Raw genomic sequence first — 10,071 nt, 5'->3', positions numbered from 1 at the left:
TTGATATATCCCCTACTTGTTCTATGTTGTGGTTTTGTTTGGGAATAGGGGCGCAACCTTCTGGCAACTGTGACTAGCATTAATGCTAACTTCTTCTAATAGTGAGTTGAGGGGAGTAATGAAGCAAACTAGTTGAGGGGGAGTACTACTCTTTTGTTAGTTTCGTGCACAAGGACAACAGAACACTAATAGCTGTTGGGTTTGTGGTTGTTGCCTTTATAACTCATCTTGTGTATTAAATTTATAAACAAGTTAGAAAGAGGTATAGAATTGTGTGTGCAAGTTGATGTTTTGTTGGATAAGTTATCTTGATTCTCTCCCTTTCTCTCTTCACTTTCTCCTTTTCTTTTTGAGTGTGTTTAAATCATAGTAAATTCTATAATGAATAGGTGAAACAAGTGATTTAATGGTGTACTACTATTTATAACTATTAGATATATTCTCTCTTACTCTTATATATAAAACAAAATTAATTCACACTAATTAAGAAAATTATTCGCTTTGTCTCATTATAATTGTCATGTAAGAAAAATATTTTTTATTTTAATATAATTATTATTTTTTCTTTTTATTGTAACATTAGATGTATTCTATCTGACTCTTGTATATAACAAAATAACTAATTTTACACTAATTATGGAAATTATTTCATCCGTTTCATTATAATTGTCCTGTAAGAAAAACTTTATTGTTATAATATAATTGTCCTTTTAGCTTTGCATTGAAACATTTATTTATGAACTAAATTAAGTAAGAGTATTTTAGTTTTAAAAAAAAGTAATGCAATGGACAAGTTGAAAAAATCTTATAAAAGGAGAAAAAGAATTTTCAAACCAATGTCTTGTAGAAAAAAAACAGATTTGTTGGTTTAAATATATGTTTTTGGTCTCAACATATTTGCAATTTTTCAATTTTGGTCTATGCAATTTTTTTTTATATTCTTTATAAGTTTATGTTTCTTCAATTTGATCCTTGTGAGATTTTGTTTATTTTCAGTTCTAATAAGTTTGAATTTTTTCAATTTTAGTCTCAATAAAAGCAAATTTGTGAAGACTATAAATGAAAAAAAATGTTAAGGAATTAAAATAACTTATTGGAATCAAAATTAAAAAAATATCAATAGACTAAAATTAAAAAATATACTTATATATAATAACAAAAAACATTAACTTACAAGTAACAAAAATATATTTAAATCTATTTTGTTTACTCAAATTTATCTCATATTATAAGTTTTTAACCAGATAAATTAATCCTTCCTTCACTTCCATTCCCTTTCACATCGCGAATCAACATCAAGAAATCCAAATAAACTCAGAAGTCAAAACAAACAATAATGCTGGAGTAGTGTCTAGGAACTTAGTGTATTGACCAACAAAACCAATTGTTCGACTTCACAAAACTAATTTATAACTAATCCAGCATATAATCTCGACGCCCTTGTTAAATGATGAGTGACTTGATTAGTTTGTTGACAAAGAAAACTAATTTTTTTTCAGCTTCACAAAACATCTTTTAATGATAGTACCAATTGTTCATGAAGAGTTCAGATTTGAGGCAGTCCCACCTACAAGCATCTTTAAACAAGGGCATGTACTAATGTTCGGCTTTGATTATTAAATCCAACCACCTCATCAAAATAACATAAGAAAGTGTTAAAAAAAATTAATGATCAAATCCACCGATAACAAAATTGTCTAAATGGGGAGCTCCAATTACCAATGCAACATCCAGAATGGCCAAATGAGAAAGCAACAACCATAACTTTGTTATACGATTGCCTTAATTTTTTACCCATATATGTTATTCAACCCTAGGGGTGAGCAGCAATTCCGGATCCACCCGAGCCTAATTTGATTGAAATGGTTGGTTGGTTTTGGGTTTCTGGTGGGGTGAAGTGAAAATCTCGATTAAGAACGGATATATCAGGTATGAGTAGAAAAGATAGAGTTCTGCCACGCATGTTGAGCATTGTGCCATTGTGTCACACAACTATATTTACATTTACCCAAGTTGAGTGTTACTCTTTCTCCTCCTACACCACTCATCTTCTTGCTTCCCCTTCATTGTCCAGCTTCATGCCATCAAGAAGGAAAAGCTATCGCACTCTCTATCTTTCTATCTGCTACTATTGAACAACACCCTCATCGTACTCTCTGATAGCACCAGTGCTGTGCTTTGACATTTGAACGTTCAATATATTTTTCTTCATCTTTGGTTTTTTATTCCTTTTGTAATCTTATATTTTTTCATCATTGTGTTTCTGGTTTCGATACAAACTTTCGATTTGTCATTGTTGTTGACATTGGTTCTGCAATGAAAGTTGTTGTCTTCAACCCATTTCTACCCAATTGACTAAACCCGTGAATCGAACAATCCGAACCCTTTGTACCCGAAGCTTCTAGCGATCAAATTTGAACCAAATCTTAACATGGATGATTATGGACTAATAAGCCATTTTGTACCCAAATCCAACATATGCTCAACCCTATCCAACCGTACATAACATTTATTTAAATCAACCAAAAAAAAGTTAAAGGGATTTTAAATGATTTTTTAATTTGGCTAAGCAATTCTATTTGAAATTCTTTATAACTTCTTCAATTAAGAAGTTACATATAGCATCGATTTCACAAATTGCAGGTTACAGCGGATTTACTCTAACTTGAATAAAAAGAGGTACACAACGTCGAACGAATTGCAATATCATAAAACATGTTAAAAAAAATGGTCTCAACTGGTTTTTAAAATATCACATTTCCAGCCATTGAAATTAAAGGCATAACTATGCTTTTAATTCCCATAGGTTAGCATTTTTTTTCATTTTAAGTAATTGTAAATTCATTTGTCTAATTTTAATCCCTACATGTTATCACTTTTCCAATGTTGGTTACTTAGTTTTTGTTCATTTTTAAATTCCTGTAAATTTTTGCTTTCTTAATTTTAGTTCCTTTAAGATTTTAATTTTTTTTATGTATAATCCTCATAAATTAACACTTACATAGATCAAAATTGAAAAATTACAAACTTATAAAGATTAAAATAAACAAAATATTTTATAAAAACAAATTAAAAAATACAAATTTACAGGACTAAAAATAAATAATTCTTTAAAGGAACCGAAATTGAAAAAAATACAAACCAAAAACATATTTAAGCTTAAAATAAAACTTACATGACGTTTGAGAGAAGGTGGCTTAGACAAATGGTGAAGGTCTCATAGAGCTAGGATTATATTTATCATCATTGATCACAATAAAAAATGCATAAAAGGGGTATGGGAAAAACAGGCAAGGGTGATATTTTAATAAATTTAATAATAAAATAAAAAAGTTCACGTAATTTCTCTTTAAACAATGTCAAGTTTTCAATAGAGAAAACCACAAGGTTTCATAACTTTGGAAGATCTAATCAGATCATTGGACGATGGCATCTTAAATTCTCAAAGTTAAAGATGTCATGAAAAAGCAATTATTGAACAAACTTGAGCAAAGTCAGCAAACTATCTTAATGATTGTAATAAAATTAACAAGCATGCAGCTTCCTACATGTCCTACCCGAGTTCTACTTCAATAGTCAATTTATAAAATTACAACATTTCCAGCAATAACATTAAAATAAAATGTACATGACGTTTGAGAGAAGGTGGCTCAGACAAATGTGGAAAAATCTATTCCCAGACCTTGCAATGGTGAAAGTCTCGTAATGAGCTGGGATCACATTTATCATCATTGACCAACAAAAAAAAAATGCAAGAGAGATGCAAGGGATAAAGATATTTAATAACAAATAAGAAAAGAAATAAAGAATATTTAATGATAATGAGATATGTTTAACAATTGTCTACCAACACTAGATAACAACTACACAAAATGCCTAATTTTGTACAACAATTTCAAACATGGCATACAACAACGAACGAATTGCAATTTCACAAAAAAGTTTCAATCAAACGGTCTCAACTGGCTCTAAGAATATCACATTTCCAGCAATTGAACATTAAAATAAAGTATACATGACGTTTGAGAGAAGGTGGCTCAGACAAATGTGAACAAATCTATTCCCAGACCTTGCAAAGAAGGTCTCATAGAGCTGGGATTATATTTATCATCATTGACCACACAAAAAAAAGGGCACAAGACAAGTCATTTGAAACGGACCTTAACCAAGAGCTTGAGATAAATATCATTAAGGGATTAAATGGGATGTTCTGGATTTGGAGTATAAAAGTTTACAAGGATTGAATAGCCTTTTTTCTCTTAAAACAGTATCAAGTTTTCAATAGGGAAAATCACATGGCTTCATAACTTTGAAGATCCAATCAGGACAAAGTCATTGGAAGATGGCATCTTATATTCTCAAAGTTGAAGATGTCATGAAAAAGTAATTGTTGAACAAATATTACTTGAGAAAACTATTTCAATGATTGCAGGAAAATTAACAAGCTTGCAGCTTCCTACATGTCCTGCCCGAGTTCTACTTCACATGTCAATTTATAAAGACAAATAAAGCAAGAAAAAACCAGGGAAGAAGAAATTTTTGTTGCACCATGCTCGTATAATCTGACAGATCAATGCACATCAGATTAAGAATTTTGGTGCTTGTGTTCAGTTAACTTATTATTTCTTCAGCGGCAGGACCTACATCTAAGAATCTCAACCGCCAGAAGATGACATTACATTATGCCCACATTAAATCACAAACTTTTACTTCAATTTCTTTTTAAAAAGATGATCAAGTTTTAAAGCTACCTGTTCTTTGCTGTGGGTGTGAAATTGTCACTAACATAACACTAAAAAAATTTCAAGACAGGGTGCAAATGTAACTTTAAATAGATGAACACCTAACACAATCAACTAAATTTCCCAAGAGCATCGTGTTCATTGAAGTAATCAAAATAAACCTAGGCTAATGCAAACTATACAAACCTGTTGGGAGAAGGATTCTAATGTAAACAATCAAAAGGGAAGACAAATTGGAATTGAGAGAAGGGGAATAGTGTGATTGGTGATTCATCACTGATTACTCCCATTAAAATTTTATTCCACTTCCCTTCATATCATAATATCATGAAAACATAAAACCTCTGCAAAAAACACAATTGATAATCACCAACCAAGCAATCAGAGAACTTTTAAGACCCTTTGAAATAAGGAATCCACACCATATTCAGATATTATAACCTCATCACTTTTCTCTGCCTTCTACAATTCCTTTCCATTTTTTTCTCCTTGTTTATTTCTAATAGAAATATTAGCTGAAACCAAACCAGAAGATGCAGCATCAAAAACATTTTTTTTTATTATACTGAACCTTCATATTGCAGCAAACTCGGTATTAACCATCTAATACAGACACTAACACTTGAAACCCCATAATCAAACCAACACCCAAAAAAAAAAAAAAGAACAAGTAACTGACCCGTTGAACAAACCGTAATCAGTTACAACAACACAAAGCAAAGCAATCAGAGAACTTGGAAGACAATAAGAAACACAAGATATCCTCATCCGTTTCAGACAAGTTATGGATTCATCATTTTGCTTTACTTATTCAATGGTATTAATCATTTTAACCACGCAGTACTACGTAGCAAAACAATTTTGTGGCAAAAAAATTGCAAATTGGGCGAAAAATCACGCATCTAAAAACACGAATTTTAACTGCCGTGGCTAGATTTTGCACCAGGACAACCTTAACTCAGGATTTTCTTGCAACTAAAACTAGAAAATGCAAGAGGCTACATGGTGCATCATGATAACAATAATTTGCTGAAAGACCTAATAAAATGAAATGAAACGACAGAGTGAGGCTGCAACACAATTTTTCATTGGTATCATTTGCAAAGGCAGTGTCTACATCTTTATATACGACTACGAAAGTACATAGCCATTTAAGGTTTAGGGTTCTTTTTGTTCTGGGCTAAAAATACCAAACTTTAGGCTTTTACTTCTTGCACCTCCTGTTTTACTTCTGCCTGGATCTCCTTAATTTGAAATATTCCAAAGTTGTCCTTCTTTCTTTAAAGTTTGTCTTGTTGAAACCATATTCCCCTACTCACCTCACAAATAATTTCCATTGCCCACAAATACATGCCTCGAACCCCTTATCAAATCCCATAGAATCAGCACCCCATCCTCCCTTATCAATTTCCACTGAACAATCTCATCTAACCCTCACAATTCAAACACAAATTCACACACCAACCAATGTAACCACCAACACCGAGTCACCTTATCCAACTTCCCCAATTCAAAATCAAAATTCCGCACCCTTAAATATTTCGAGACTCCAATCCCATTGCACTATTGATGGTAAGTTGTTTTCTTCTTTTTTTACAACATGTAATCCAAAAATATAAGTTTATTTTGGAACAATTGGTCTGCAATTATGTGATTGCCATTCTAGAATCATAAATCCACAACATTAATTTACTATGTATTGTGATTCAAATTTGATTTTCCAGAATTGTGCATCATTGTTCCAGATTCATCATTCTAAAAGCTTTAAAAATCTCCTCCGAATTATAGTTTCCGGAATTGAATTATGTTGACATAAAAAATAGCCTAGCATCACTTAGCACCAAAGAAGTCAAGAGATGCTCCCTAGTTGCTTCCTCAACCAATGTCCACACACTTTTTCCAAAAAAATTTCTATAATTATACACACAAACCCTTCTCTTCTTGTGGCGCACAATGGGGTAGGAAGGTGCTAGGGTTGCCACTTATGGGGTGTGTGCTAAATTAAAGTGGCACCAAGGGTAATAATGTCAATTTTTGTGATCTTAACTTTATGGGGTGCATGAAGCAAATTAGGGGCAGAGGAAGCAACAGCCCAAACTTTATTTTAGATAGTTTGGTGCAATGATTTATTTAACAGAATTATACCAAATACGATTTTTTTTAGTGATTCTTTTGACTTTAAGAATTTTTTTAAGAGCTTAACTTTTATACATTTTCAATTATCAATGTAAAAATTTGACACAATCAATAAAAATAATTTAACAATCTTAACATGACAGTTTATAATTGAATGGCAATATAAAATCTTTTTATAATGTCATAGATTAGTTATTCTTCTTTTAAATCTCTAAAAATATTAAATTTTAAATAAGTTGAATTACATGTATATTCATTTATTTAACTTATATTAATTTCACATAGTTTGCAATGGAAATATATTATTTAACTTAAACTTTAGTTATACATATTTTCACATATTTATTTTCTTATCATTTTTTAATTTTAGTTTGAATTCAAGTGAGTCTATTTTTTTATCATATATGGTTCAAACAAGATTATCTCCAATAAAAGATATGTGTGATATGAACAAAAAATAAATTTTGCTTAAGTTAAAGCGATTTTAACCTTATTATCCATTTTCTCTCTTTTTGTCCATAAGTGAACACATTTTAAAGATATTTATCTCTTATGTATTTAGATAAACTTCTCCATAAAATACTATTAGAAGCAAAAAATGATTTTTTTTCGATAAATTAAAATTAACTTGTATGTAAATTAGTTTGTAAAAACTCTTTTATATAAGCTTTTTCAAAAGTTTATTTAATTTATACATAAACTAATTCACAAAGCAACTCTTAGTGTTCAACGGTCAATTCTTTCTTATTGTTCTTCATAGCCTGTTGTTATCTCCATAGTTTATCTCAATGTTTAAGTTTTTTTTCTTCTTTCTTTCATCATAAAAAAAGGCAATTTTTCTTGTGTCCGCGCATTTTAAAGAGTTTTGATACCCTACATGACTTGGACCTATATTATTGAGACATGTCATTTTCTCATACCATGTCATGTATTTGTTCTGAAGTTTAAGTTTGTTATTTTCAATGTAGTCCTTTGGTCATTTTATTTTATTTAATAATATAATAGTAAATTTTTTTAGTTTTAAATTGGTAAGTAATAAACATAACAGAGCCTAATCTTTTTACTCTCTATTCAAACATCGTAACACAAATTTATTTCGCTGCTACTGTGAATTTTGATGAACCCTCTGACACCACTGTCGTGAAATTCATCTCCTACAGGTAATGTGAACTTCGTCGTAGCCCTAATTATTGTATTGTGTTATGGTTGGTTCCATTGTTAGAAAAACTGTGGTTCAACTCGTAACATGGTGCACAACAACAAATTTTTGAAGGTCCTCCATCTGTGTTGCCTCGTACACATCATCGCTAGAGACAAAGATCGAAGTGAAATAGCGTTTTGAGCATGGGATCGTAGGATCGGCGATTCTTTCCACGCTTCATGGTCGACTCAGTTCGAAATCCCTAATTTTACATTCGCACTTCAGTTTAGAAACCCCTTTTAGTGCAAGTTTGTAAACATGATCTTATTTTAAAGCGCAAACTAGTTAGTGTTCATTTTAAAGTGGGCCAAAGTATTAAGGGTAATTTTTTTTAAAAAAATTATGATTGATTTAGAATGAAATTTAAATTAATACTAAAAAAGAAATAAGTCATAATAGATTATGATTTTTTTTTTATATTAAAGTCCTAGAATATTTTAGGACTTCATTTTTTTTAATTACATCCTTAAAGTTGTAAGATTTTTTTTTTTCGACCACTTTAAAATTGTAAAGTAATTTTTTTTTAATTGAAGTCATAAAATAATTTATTATTTTAATTTTTTGTTCTTTTTTTAAATTGTAAGTATTTTTTTATTTTAATTATTTAATGAATTAATATATGTTTTCTTTTTTTAGTTTTTTTTTTTTTAATATTTTTTATATTTAATATTTTTTACTAATGTTAAGGATTATTATTTGTTTTGTACATTAAAAAAATAATACAAAAGATTTTAATTTAAACAAAAATATTAAACTTACTATATATTAATTTAACAAAAATAATCGCTTAAAATGTTTATTGTGATAAGTAAGTTGGCCGCTAATATTATTTTTACTTTTTAATTTCATGCTTCGGTTTCATTTGTATTATTCATTTTATATTAATGTATTATGTTATTTTTTAATCCTGCCTAGGGTAGTTTTGCTATTCTTAGCCGGTCCCAAGCCCGGATAAAAGGAGAGGGTTGTGTTAGGCTTTCGACAGCCAACGTTAAACTTTGTCGAATCTCTATGACATGGATCAATTACGTAATAATGTGACTGCTAGGTCGTTGCCCGGAAGCAACGCGCTGTATGGCTCGAGTACAGTGTCAAAAGAGCAAGGGCCGCTGCATCGCCGCCCGGATGTAGTGAAAAGTAAGCAAGGGTTCCCACATTTTCGTGAACGGGTGTGGGTAAAGAAGCTAGTTCATGACATGAGGATTCGCTTTGGTACATGGAATATAGGCACACTTACTGGAAAATCTATGAAAATAGTGGATGTTATGGTGAGGAGGAAGATCAATTTTATGTGCCTACAAGAAACTAAGTGGACAGGTGAAAAAGCGAAAGAATTAGACAGCTCGGGATTTAAGCTATGGTATACGGGAAAAATCAGATCAAGAAATGGGGTAGGGATTATTGTGGACAAGGAGTGGAAGAAGGATGTCGTGGATGTAAGAAGAGTAGGAGATCGTATCATAGTCTTAAAATTGGTAGTGGGACAGGACACCTTTAATGTTATTAGTGGGTACGCACCTCAGGTTGGGTTAGCAGAACACTTTAAGGTAAAATTTTGGGAGGATCTAGAAGGGGTACTTCAGGATATACCCCAAGGAGAGAAAGTTTTCCTAGGAGGGGATCTCAATGGACATGTAGGTAGCGTGGCTAGAGGTTTTGAGGGGGTGCATGGGGGTTTTGGCCTAGGGGAGATGAATGGGGAGGGTAAATCCATCTTGGAGTTTTCGGAGGCTTTGGATCTTTCTATAGCCAATACATGGTTTAAGAAAAGAGAGGAACATCTTATCACTTACAAAAGTGGAGGGACATGTTCTCAGATAGATTTCTTCCTTATCAGGAAGTCTGATAGGAAGTATTGCTTGAACTGTAAAGTTATCCCGGGAGAGAGCTTGACTACCCAACATAGAGTTTTGGTTATGGATGTAAGAATTAGAAATAGGGCAAAGAGAAGAAGTCCTCTGGTAGCACCAAGGATCAAATGGTGGCACTTGA

The 10,071-nt window shown here is 31.4% G+C and overlaps 3 non-coding genes and 1 pseudogene across 3 annotated transcripts; all 4 read right to left on the bottom strand.

The window, feature by feature from the left end:
• Positions 1-3,642: 3,642 nt before the first annotated feature.
• LOC114404428 lies at positions 3,643-3,739 on the bottom strand (annotated as a pseudogene).
• A 290-nt stretch (positions 3,740-4,029) lies between these two features.
• LOC114404424 lies at positions 4,030-4,121 on the bottom strand. The gene has a single exon (XR_003664967.1). It is a non-coding gene; the product is annotated as a small nucleolar RNA snoR69Y (small nucleolar RNA).
• Positions 4,122-5,118: 997 nt separating this feature from the next.
• LOC114404370 lies at positions 5,119-5,197 on the bottom strand. The gene has a single exon (XR_003664945.1). It is a non-coding gene; the product is annotated as a small nucleolar RNA R160 (small nucleolar RNA).
• A 265-nt stretch (positions 5,198-5,462) lies between these two features.
• On the bottom strand, positions 5,463-5,545 carry LOC114404376. The gene has a single exon (XR_003664947.1). It is a non-coding gene; the product is annotated as a small nucleolar RNA R160 (small nucleolar RNA).
• Positions 5,546-10,071: the final 4,526 nt, after the last annotated feature.

Source organism: Glycine soja, chromosome 2 (assembly GCF_004193775.1).
Source record: "Glycine soja cultivar W05 chromosome 2, ASM419377v2, whole genome shotgun sequence".
Taxonomy (NCBI): domain Eukaryota; kingdom Viridiplantae; phylum Streptophyta; class Magnoliopsida; order Fabales; family Fabaceae; genus Glycine; species Glycine soja.
The sequence above is the reverse complement of the archived record's forward strand: the minus strand, read 5'-3'. Positions and strand labels throughout refer to the sequence as shown.